The sequence below is a fragment of the Callorhinus ursinus genome, unplaced genomic scaffold, assembly GCF_003265705.2.
Source record: "Callorhinus ursinus isolate GAN/ISIS: 27379988/994484 unplaced genomic scaffold, GSC_fseal_2.0 scaffold49, whole genome shotgun sequence".
In the NCBI taxonomy this organism is placed as follows: Eukaryota; Metazoa; Chordata; class Mammalia; order Carnivora; family Otariidae; genus Callorhinus; species Callorhinus ursinus.
Window position 1 is genome coordinate 11,241,543 of NW_027397111.1, and position 11,028 is coordinate 11,252,570.

The 11,028-nt window shown below is 37.7% G+C and overlaps 1 pseudogene; it reads right to left on the bottom strand.

Annotated features, from left to right (window-relative positions):
- Positions 1-382: 382 nt before the first annotated feature.
- Positions 383-6,464, bottom strand: LOC112806206 (olfactory receptor 52H1-like; annotated as a pseudogene).
- Between the last annotated feature and the right edge of the window lie 4,564 nt (positions 6,465-11,028).

Genomic DNA, 11,028 nt, shown 5'->3' on the forward strand with positions numbered 1-11,028 from the left:
TCCGGAGTCCTGGGATTGAGTCCCGCATCAGGCTTCCTGCTCAGTGGGGAGTCTGCTTCTCCCTCTGCCCCTCATTCTGCTCTTGTGCTCTCTCTCTCTCTCAAATAAATAAAATCTTAAAAAAAAAGAGTAGATTATTGGACTAGGATTTGAGGTAAAGTGAAAATAGGAGGTGATGGATCAGGAACTGAATGCCTAAAATTTAGATTATTAATAACTTGCATATATTTGTGGAAACACAAATTCGAAGGTGTTTCTAAGGAATTAAGTAATAAAGTAGATGAGGTAGGATGGTCAAGATCTTTAGAGAAAAATTCAGAGAACTGAGAGTCTAATTGTTCCAATTATTATTTATTATTGCATAACAAACTACCTCCAAAAGTAGTGGTTTCAAACAATTTATTATTATCTTATGATTCTGTAGATCTCCTGGGATCATACGGGCAGTTGTCATTTGGGGTCTCTCCTTCTCTCTCTTTCTCTCATGTGGCCGCAACCAGATTGTGGATGGAGCTGCAGTTACTTCTAAACAACTGATGCAGTTAATTCAATTAATTCTGGCTGTTAACTAGGAGCTCCGCCAAGCTGTTAAGCACATGAACTCTCCATGCGGTCTGGGATTCTCACAGTATGGTGGCTGTGTTCTAGGGAGAATGTCCAAAAATGCAAATATCTATCCAAAAACACCAATGAGGAAGATGGAAGTGTTCTTATAATCCAACCTTGGATATCCTGAAATGTCACATCTATTACATTCTTTTTTTTCAAGGACATTACTAAGGCCAGCCCAGGTAAGAGGGGAGTGGAATTACACCAGACCTCTTCGAGAAGTAGCAAGATCATATTGCAGAAAAGTGTATTGGATGCATGATATTGTTTAGGCCATCTTTGGAAAATAAAGCCTGCAACAGTGCACCCTAGGCCACAATAAGACCAATCTCCTTTTACGCACAAAAATATTCACAAAACAAAACAAAAACAAAACAAAGCAAAAATAAAAACAAAATACATTCACCTCTTCCTTAAGATCCCAAGGTCTCATTCCCATTATGGGACTAGTTCAAAGTCCAAGATCTCAGCCTCTAAATCAGGACCAAGTGTGAATAGGGCTCCTCCGGTTCAGTTCCTTGTATGCAGATTCCTGAATGCAGTTCCTTTCAATCTGAAGACCTGTGAAGTAAAGAAATGAGAAAAAAATCTGCAATCTACACACTCTGGTGATGCTGAGATGGAGAGCTGCAATTGATACTCATATGTAAAATATTGGGAGAATCACATTACAGTCACTAGTCCATTAGAGTTTCTAAAATCCAGCCAGAGATTAATATCACCAGTTTCTTTTTTTTTTTTTTTAAAGATTTTATTTATTTATTTCAGAGAGAGAGAGAATGAGAGATAGAAAGCACGAGAGGGAAGAGGGTCAGAGGGAGAAGCAGACTCCCTGCTGAGCAGGAAGCCCGATGTGGGACTCGATCCCGGGACTCCAGGATCATGACCTGAGCCGAAGGCAGTCGCTTAACCAACTGAGCCACCCAGGCGCCCCAATATCACCAGTTTCTTAATAAGGACCCAATCCTGCCTCCTGGAAATGATTTTTCATGGCTTTTGTCTAACCTCTGGGCACTTGGCTTTATATTCTATGTCATCTTTGCTTCTCATTGAGTAGTGCCCTGTGTTTACATCTGAGAACTTTTCTTCATCCGCTTCCTGCCTAATGAAGTTGGAGACCCAAAGGCCCCTTTTCATTTTGCATTAACTCTGTCCCTTTTAGTTGAAGCTGATGCTGCTTACCTCTGTACATTTCTCTTAAAAATTGTGGTTCTTTATTAATCCTTTAGGGGTTTATTCCATTAGAAAAAAATCATACCTCTAGCTTGCTCCCTATCTGATTTTTGCCTGACAGTTATGGTTCTCTGGGCAAATTTCCTTAAGATTCCTAGAAGCTTCTTTGTCTAATTGAAAAGATTAATTAGGCATACCCTTAAATGTTTCTCTACTCTTAGCAAAGGATTTTATAGTCTCATCCTAGAGATGATATTACACCCTGAGGACATTTGTTTTTCTTTTGAGAGTCTTTTGTTATTTGGAGAGGATGGGGAGGGGAGAGATTCCTTTTTCATTTGATTTCAGCCAGCCATGACTCCTTTGTATTTACTCTAAGTTATGCTTGAACACTGAATAATTTCACTGTAGCTTACGTCTGTCTGTACCTTATCATCTGTGGCATAAAAATAATGTTGATATGCTCAGTACTCTACTTCAAAATCTCCTTGGCCAAATGCATTAGTTAATTAGGTATATTTTCTATTTTCCAAGTTATGGTATTTTCAAACTTCCTACAACTATCTGGTACCTATACCTTTTTCTCCAGCCTCAGATAATTTTCTCATTGTCTTTGACCTTCATTTACAGCTTCTTGAAGGTCTTTTCAGCTTTTGCTTGCTGCCTATGCCAAAGCTAATGCTACCTGTGTTAGGTTTTTGCTACACCAGCACCTCACTTTCTGTTACCAATTTCTGCATCATTTATCTATTGCTGCATAACTAACCACCCCAAGTTTATTAGCTTAAAACAGCCAGTTATTACTTCTTGTGGTTCTATGACTTATCTTCAATTGGTTGGGTAGTTCTCTCTTTGAGTCTCTCATACATTACAGAGAGATGCCAGTTGAGCCTACAGATACCTGAAGTCTCAAGGTACCTTACCAACATGACTGGTAGTTGCTGTGGATGGTTGGCTGGGATCTCAATTTAGGTTGTCCACCAAAATATTTAGACATGGCTTTTCCATTTGCTCTGGAAACTTGTAGCTCAGTATTTGGCTTCCAAGAGGGAACATACCAAGATAAATCATTTCAAGAGACCCAAGTGGAAGCTGCAAAGATTTTTGTGGACTAACCTCAGAAGGCTCAGAATGTCACTTTCACTGAATTCTGTTTATCATGGAACCCCGCTGTTTAACAACAGATTCAAGATAAGTAGAATTAGACTCTAACTGTAATGTGGGAATGGCAAGTTCACACTGCAGAAAAGCATGGAAGATGGAATGTAGTACTCTGGCTATCTTTACAGAATACCACACAGAGTTATTAATGTGTCATCTCTGTGTTTATTAAAAGAACCGACAATCATGACAAGAATTTTTTGTGCCAAAAGTGAAATCCTTCAAAGACTACAATAAGTAGAAGTAATTGATAATTATTTTGATGATACGAGATTTACAGTTATGGATTTTTAAGATGGATCACTAATACTAAGCAAGAGGCAGTTATGGGGAGCATAAAAGGAAGCTATGTTACTTCCAAGCCCAGGAAATTACTAGAAGAACCAAGTCTATGGGTATTTCAAAGGACCAGGACTTTTCTGATTTGGAAGGGTCCAAGATTTCTTAGGTATCAGAATCACCCAGAGAACTGTTAAAGAACACAGAGGCCCAATGAAGTAGGATAGAACCTGGGACTTTGCATTTCTCCCAAATTCCCCAGGTGATTTTGATACTCATCAATGTTTGAGAACCGTGCTTTTAGATGATTAATCTTCCTGGATGATTACTAAGGAAGGTAATCATTTGCTGTTAACTTTACCAACTTTCGTCTGGAAAGTATCCAACAAAGATATCTCAAATTGTTAGACCTTTAGTCATCTCTTTTAACCTGTTAATTAAAACTAATATTCTATTTTTTCATCCACATTATATATGATCAATATTCTATCCTGTAAGTCTTGGAAATCTATCCCAAAATGAAACAGAAATTTCCCTCTGGTCTATCTTTTCAATCAGACATATCTTCTTCAACTTTTTTTGTTGCCCTTCTTTACATCTACTTCCTTACCTAGTCTTACTGATTCCTCCAACACATAGAAAACTTTTAGGATTTCATATGTATTTAAATCACCATTGTAGATATTTTAGCTGTAAAAAAAAATGAAATGCTTACCAAAGTCAATATAGTTACCTGTTTCCTTTCCCAAGCTCTCAGTCTCATGTCACTGGTTCCCTTTAGGGAAGAAGAGTAGGACGATTTTTTCTGAATCTGCTTGGTCTTCACCCCATAGGTGATTGGATTGAGTGAAGGAGGGATGGCTACATAGAGGTTGGCAGCCAGTATGTGGAAGGAGCAAGGAATATTGTGACCAAAATGGTGGGTGAGGACAGAGAACAGGGCTGGTGTATAGAATGTAAGAATGACACAAACATGGGAACCACATGTGTTAGGGCTTTCTGGCGAGCATCTCGAGATGGAAGGTTAAAGATAGCACAAAGGATGAGACTGTAGGAGATGCCAATAAGGATCATGTCTGATGTAACAGTCATAGATACAGCAAAGATGTTGATGGAGATGTCAGTACAGGCGAGTTGGGCAACACCTATGTGCTCACAGTATGTGTGCGGTATGATGAATTTTCAGCAAAAAGGCAGTCGCTTTAATAAGAACACACATGGGAAGATGATACAAAAGCTCCTGTGGGGGAAGCAAATAGCGACATAGTGATCAAATGCCATAGCCAGCAGAATGGCAGAATCCATAGCAAAACTGTAGTGGAGAAAGAACATCTGCGTAAGGCATGCAGGAAAGGTGATTTCCTGAGGACCTAGCTAGAAGATGCTGAATGTTTTGGGTACACATGTATTAGACAGGATGATATCTGTAGCAGCCAGCGTGGAGAGGAAAAAGAACAGGGGCTCATGAAGTCTGCGCTCCATGGAAATAAGATAGAGAAGGACACTGTTGCCTGCAAGGGCCACAAGGTAGATAATAAAGAAGAGAATCCCAATCCAGACATGGAACTCCCCCAGCCCTGGGATTCCCAGTAGGATGAATGCACCTGGATTGAAGCTGCTCAAGTTGAATGTGGCCGTCATGGTCTTGGATTGGATATGTCTCATAGCCTGAAAATAGAAATTTCATGGCTGATTGTTACAGTGATCTACAGATATCCACCTCTGAGCCTTCTTCAATATTATCCCATCACTTTCAGCTCTGTAAAGTGATAAACTATCGCTTGTCTCTTCTCCTTACTAATAAATACCTGCCAAACTTTTCCTTATAATTTCATCATAATAGAAGTGGTATCAAAATAATTTTTTCCCAGAGACACAAATCACATAACTCCAGTCATATAATTTTGGACCTGCCTAATTATCAGCAAACCAGGAAGTTTTCTAGGAAAATAGGTGCCCAAAATACTATTAGGTGGAGAGACAATGACTAGTTAGGGATTTGGAACAAAGTTCAGTGTAAAGTCCCAGCCCTGGTGAATTGGAACAACAACTATGGAGTCTCAGGGGGTTGAACAAAGGCAGGCTCAATGTCTAACACCAAAGTAAACCACACAGTCTCTTTTCTTTTTTGCTCTTTCTCCACAATGGAACATCTGCCCTGGTCCTCATCAGTATTGTAGCAAAGTTCACCAACATAAAGAGGAGACAAATATTCTTCCCTAAAGGCTAAGGTTTAGGTGGTTTACTCTGCCTTCAGATATTCCCAGGTTTGAAAATTTCCAAGAAAAGACATTCTCCAATAACTTACTATGTCAGATTGGTCTCAAGGAAAAAATAGAACCCTCCTATCCTCACGGGGGACATCTCAGCAGGAGGAGCCCAGTCTCTGGGTAAAGTTATACCACAGCATTCTTGACCCTGTCTAATCTATATAATGACTCATTCTTGTGAGACTTCATCAAAAACAGTTGGGCCCTTCTTCCAAAATTATTTTATGTGTGACATAATACACAAATCTTTTTCTCCAGCTTCAGTAGTCTCTCATTTTTCTTTCGACCTATTCTTGAATGTTGGTATTCTGTAGTGCTCTATCTATGTCTGTTGCTTTCTAGGGCAACAAACTCCACCTGAGGGATATGACCAAATGCCATGACTTTGTGACTTTTATGTTGAAGATTCTGAAGTTTATAATTTTGAAGATATTCCTCTCTCCTCAGGATGGAACTAGTTACCCAGTGCCTGCCCTCTTAGAAGCCTTTTTGGTGCATCCAATTCAGCATGTTCCAAACTACCCTATTTATCTTTCCATTGCTCCAAATCTGTTTCTCTTTAATGTTTTCCAACTCAGCAAATGATAGTATAACACAGTTTCTCAATCTACAAACCTTGAAATTATCTCAATCCTATTCTTTCACACACAATCATCTTACTCATCTTCCAAACATTCAGGTGCTCATTCCCTAAGTATCTCTGTCTTACATCCACTTATTGCTATCCCTGCATTAACTGCTCTATCCCACACGCTATCATCTCTCACCAAGACCTCTGCATTCTAACTCAAATGCACCAGTTTTCCTTGAGCAATTAAAAGCAGATGTGATATAAAGTCTATCCCAACTAGAAAGAAAAGAAAAACGGAAAGACTATAATTCCAGATAGGAAGAAATGACAGGACTGGCAGTCAGCAGCAGTAAATATCCTCAGGACTAAAATCTAGGTGGAGTCCATTTCATTAAAAATAGATATAGTTACAGCAGAAGCCAATGTATAGAGAAGTCTCAGCTAATTTTCAGGATCCAGGATTTTGGTTCCCTATTCACTGCCACAAAATTATGTATAAGCCACGTTGCTCACATCCGATACACACATATACACCCAGATGACATCTAAAGGAAGGAAGAAAGGACAAAATGGAAATTAGAAGGACAAACGATTACAGAGAAATAATAATAAAACAGGAAGCAATAAATTCCATTACAAAAGCACCACAATTAAAAATTAATCCAAATGAAAACTATATAATAATTCCATTAACATTTATTTAAAGTATTCTTACAGATCACTAAAGCAAAGTGGAAAAAGTGACAATGGATATGAATGATGAAGTCATACAAGAAGAAACTCTAATGTGTAATAAATATGTAGGATATTCTCAGTCTCATAAATAATTAAACTCAATATAAACATGAATGACAAAGTATATTATTTATTAATTAAGAAAGACTTAAAAATATCAATGGTATCATTGATAATATCCATCCTGTGAAGAGTCTGAGGAAACAAGTTGTTATAACTATTTTAGAAGGGTTTGCTGTAAAACATTCCCAGATACTAATTTGCCAATGCGTATCAAAATATAAAATTCACATATCCATTGCCTCAGAAGTTCCAAATATAAGAATGCCTCCACAGATACGGTTATATTAAAAAAAGGCATAAAGATATTCACAGCAGGGGCCCCTGGGTGGCTCAGTTGGTTAGGCATCTGCCTTCAGCTCAGGTCATGATCCCAGGGTCCTGGGATCGAGTCCTGCATCAGGCTCCCTGCTCAGCGGGGAGTCTGCTTCTCCCTCTACCCCTCACCCCACTTGTGTTCTCTCTCTCTCTCTCTCTCTCAAATAAATAAATAAAATCTCTTAAAAAAAGATATTCACAGCAGCAACACTTACAATATGGAGTTTGAGTGAAATTATAATATGAAAAATTAAAACTGAAATCTTGGCACCACTTTAATTTTTAACATGGAAATGATTTTAACATTTATGGTATGGTCATATAAGTGGAAGAGTATACAGCTTTCAAAAAGAACGAGGTAAAGCTATGTGTATAGGAGTCAAAAGATGCCAAAAATAGTGCTGGCTTCTGCAGCACACATACTGAAATTGGAATGATACAGAGAAGGTTAGCTGGTAATATAATTAAAGGGTAACATAATTTCAGAATATTTTTTAAAAGTAAAAAATATGTAAAGAAAATGTTTTAAATGATAATAAAAAGAAGGATTATGCTATTTATGAGTTAAAAATAAAATGGCATGATTAACTTGAATACATGTGTAAAATGCATAAACACATAAAACAAATTAAACACATGAATAAATTACATAGTATATTGCTGGCTCAGGAATAAATATGCCAAAAGAGCAGAATTTATAGCCCCAAAATTGGCTGTAATTTTTGTAATACTATATGCAATTGGAGGACTCAATATCAGTGAGAAGATACTGGATAATTCCACAAATAGCTTGGAAATTATTTGTTATTTATTAGAGAAGAAAATGTAGGGGCGCCTGGGTGGCTCAGTCATTAAGCGTCTGCCTTTGGCTCAGGTCATGCTGCCAGGGTCCTGGGATCGAGCCCTGCATCGGGCTCCCTGGTCCACGGGAAACCTGCTTCTCCCTCTCCCACTTCCCCTGCTTGTGTTCCCTCTCTCCCTGTGTCTCTCTCTGTCAAATAAATCAATAAAATCTTAAAAAAAAAAAAAGAAAATGTAGATGGATCCATAATTCACACTAAGTAAAATAAAATTCCTCATGAATCCAAAAGATATATGTAAATCATATCACAGTAAAACCTCTAGCTTATATTAGAAGTGTATGCACCTGAAATGTGTATGAGAATGAGGTTTTAAGAAACATATTTAGGTGAGGGGGGCCTGAGTGGCTCAGTCGTTAAGCATCTGCCTTCTGCTAGGTCATGATCCCAGATCGGGCCCCACATGGGGCTCCCTGCTCCGCGGGAAGCCTGCTTCTCCCTCTCCCACTCCCCCTGCTTGTGTTCCCTCCTCTCTTGCTATTTCTCTCTCTGTCAAATAAATAAAATCTTAAAAAAAAAAAAGAAACACATTTAGGTGAATAAATAACCAGCAAATATCAAATAAGGCAGAAAGACAAAAAGGTAGATACAGACTAGAAAATGGCACCAAGGACTCACTAAGTGGCAAAACTTCAAAAAGTAGTAGAAGCGGCTTTAAAATGCAAAATATTAGTCTTGAACACATTATCAATTGAATAAGAAATAATTAATATAAGTATATTAAATATCCACAATTGGAAATCAATTACTTTAAAAAGAAAAAAATTAAAAATGTAATCAGTAGAATTAAGTCTCTAAAGCCACAAGTGAACTACATAAACATAATGATTAAAATCCAGATAAAAAGACAAAAACAATTTCTAATGACAAAGAAGAAATACTTTTTAACAATAATGATATTTTGAAATCAATTGTCATGCTCTGACAATTAAAGTAAAATTAATGACACTCAGGAAAATATACATTAACAAACATGACTGATGAATAATCATAAAACCTAAATAAACCAATTTATATAAAATAAAAAGGTTGTCAGAGACCAAGCTCCCTCCAAATGGTGCCCAAACTAGACAATTTAATCAAATATGTCTTCTTATATTTAAAGAGCAGGTAATTCATGTAGGATATAATCGATTTCTGAGCATATAGGAAGCTTGAAAATGTTCTAAGTTTATTTTCAAAGCTAGTAAAACTATTTTGTGAAACCTAAATATATTCATTTATTCAAACACTATTTGTAAGTCCTAATATGTGCCCAGATGGAATAGGAACTCATTCTGTAAACAAGGAACCTAACCGAGTATGATAATCACTGTGGTGAGGTAGGAAATGACAGCCTGAATTACTATAACAGAAGAGGTTAATTGACTTCAGAAAGATGAGAAAACAGAATTGGTAGGACTTGCCAGTCAATAGAGGGGTGATAGAGGAGTAGTCAAGTTGGAAAGAGGAGTAGTCAAGGTGCTGAAACATCAGGGAACTCTTCCATCTCTATGAACTTGAAGTCAAGTTTGTCGTGTTTTATTTTGTTTCCTTGGCTTCTACTTTGTCTCCGGATTTTTTTTAAAAGAATATTTATTTATTTTATTTATTTATTTATTTATTTATTTATTTATTTATTTATTTATTTGTCAGAGAGAGAGCACAAAGCAGGGGGAGCAGCTGGCAGAGGGAGAAGCAGGCTCCCCACTTCTCTGAGCAGGGAGCCCGATGCAGGGCTGGATTCCAGGACCCAGATATCGTGACCTGAGCCAAAGACAGATGCTTTAACCCACAGAGCCACCCAGGCACCCCCTGTCTCCTGACTTTAAGAGAATAATTTTAAAGATTATTCAAAATATGCCCATTTGTTTACTAGCTACTAAGGTAAGCAAATGGACATTAACTTGAAGACACATTACCTGGTTGTGTGAGTAGTATCCACATCTGTAGATCTCTTGCTGCATACTCTCATAAAAGAATTTGCAAAGAACTCATGGTTCTCTACCTAACACCATGGCATTACTGATACCCATGTAGTTCCTCAATGTCACTTTAAAGACTTTCAATAGTTTTCCTTGTCCAATCATAAACAAGTATTATATTAACTAACACAAGACCCCAGATGAGAATATTAAAGTGGAAGAGGCCATAAAGACTTCTCCCATGTCAAAAGTGAGATAACTTTAGTCCACTGAATGTGTCACCCCCGATTTAAACTTCAGCTTCGGGGAATAGTCTTGTCTGATTTCTCTTCCACCTACATTTGGTCTTGGAAGTTTCATCAGCTTGGTCCATTTTTTCTTTCTCTAGCTAACATTCTCTCATCTACAGTATAGAACAATATCCAAATTAGGTAATGTTCCCAGGTACACTCCTGGCACTCCACATTATCCAATCAGAGCACTTACCACACTATTTCCTTTTTATTTTACTTAGCTTTCTCACTTAATAAATGGTAAACTTTAAGAGGATATATATCATGTCTGCTTATTTCACTGTTCTATCCCTGGAACAGTATCTGCCACAGAGTCTTCAATAAGTTCTTGTGGAGTAAATGAGTGGCAGAGGACCCAGTGGACTTCACACTAATGAACTTCCAAACAGTGTTGTGAAAACCCTATCATTCACCCACCTCTACCTCAGTCTTATATCCTCACAGCCTACTATAATAACACAAGATAGGCTCCTCCACCTAAACACTGGACAATTAAAGATCTGGAAACCATGAAAACTTGCTTCCCACATTTAAATACTTCCAAACTGGATGAAACCTCCCATCAAACAAACCTAAGGAATCCACTGACCCTGCATGCTACCAAAAGATGGTCTGGAAGGAAGGACGCAGCTATATGTGGGAAATTAGTAGCACTTTCCTCATCTGTCTTCAAAGTCCTATATATGATAAAAGGTCTGTGGCTTTACATTTCCTTTCTTGAAACTTCTCAGGTATCACTAACTATACATGCTCTTTAATCTACTAGTATTGGTACTCTTTGATCATAGTCCCTTT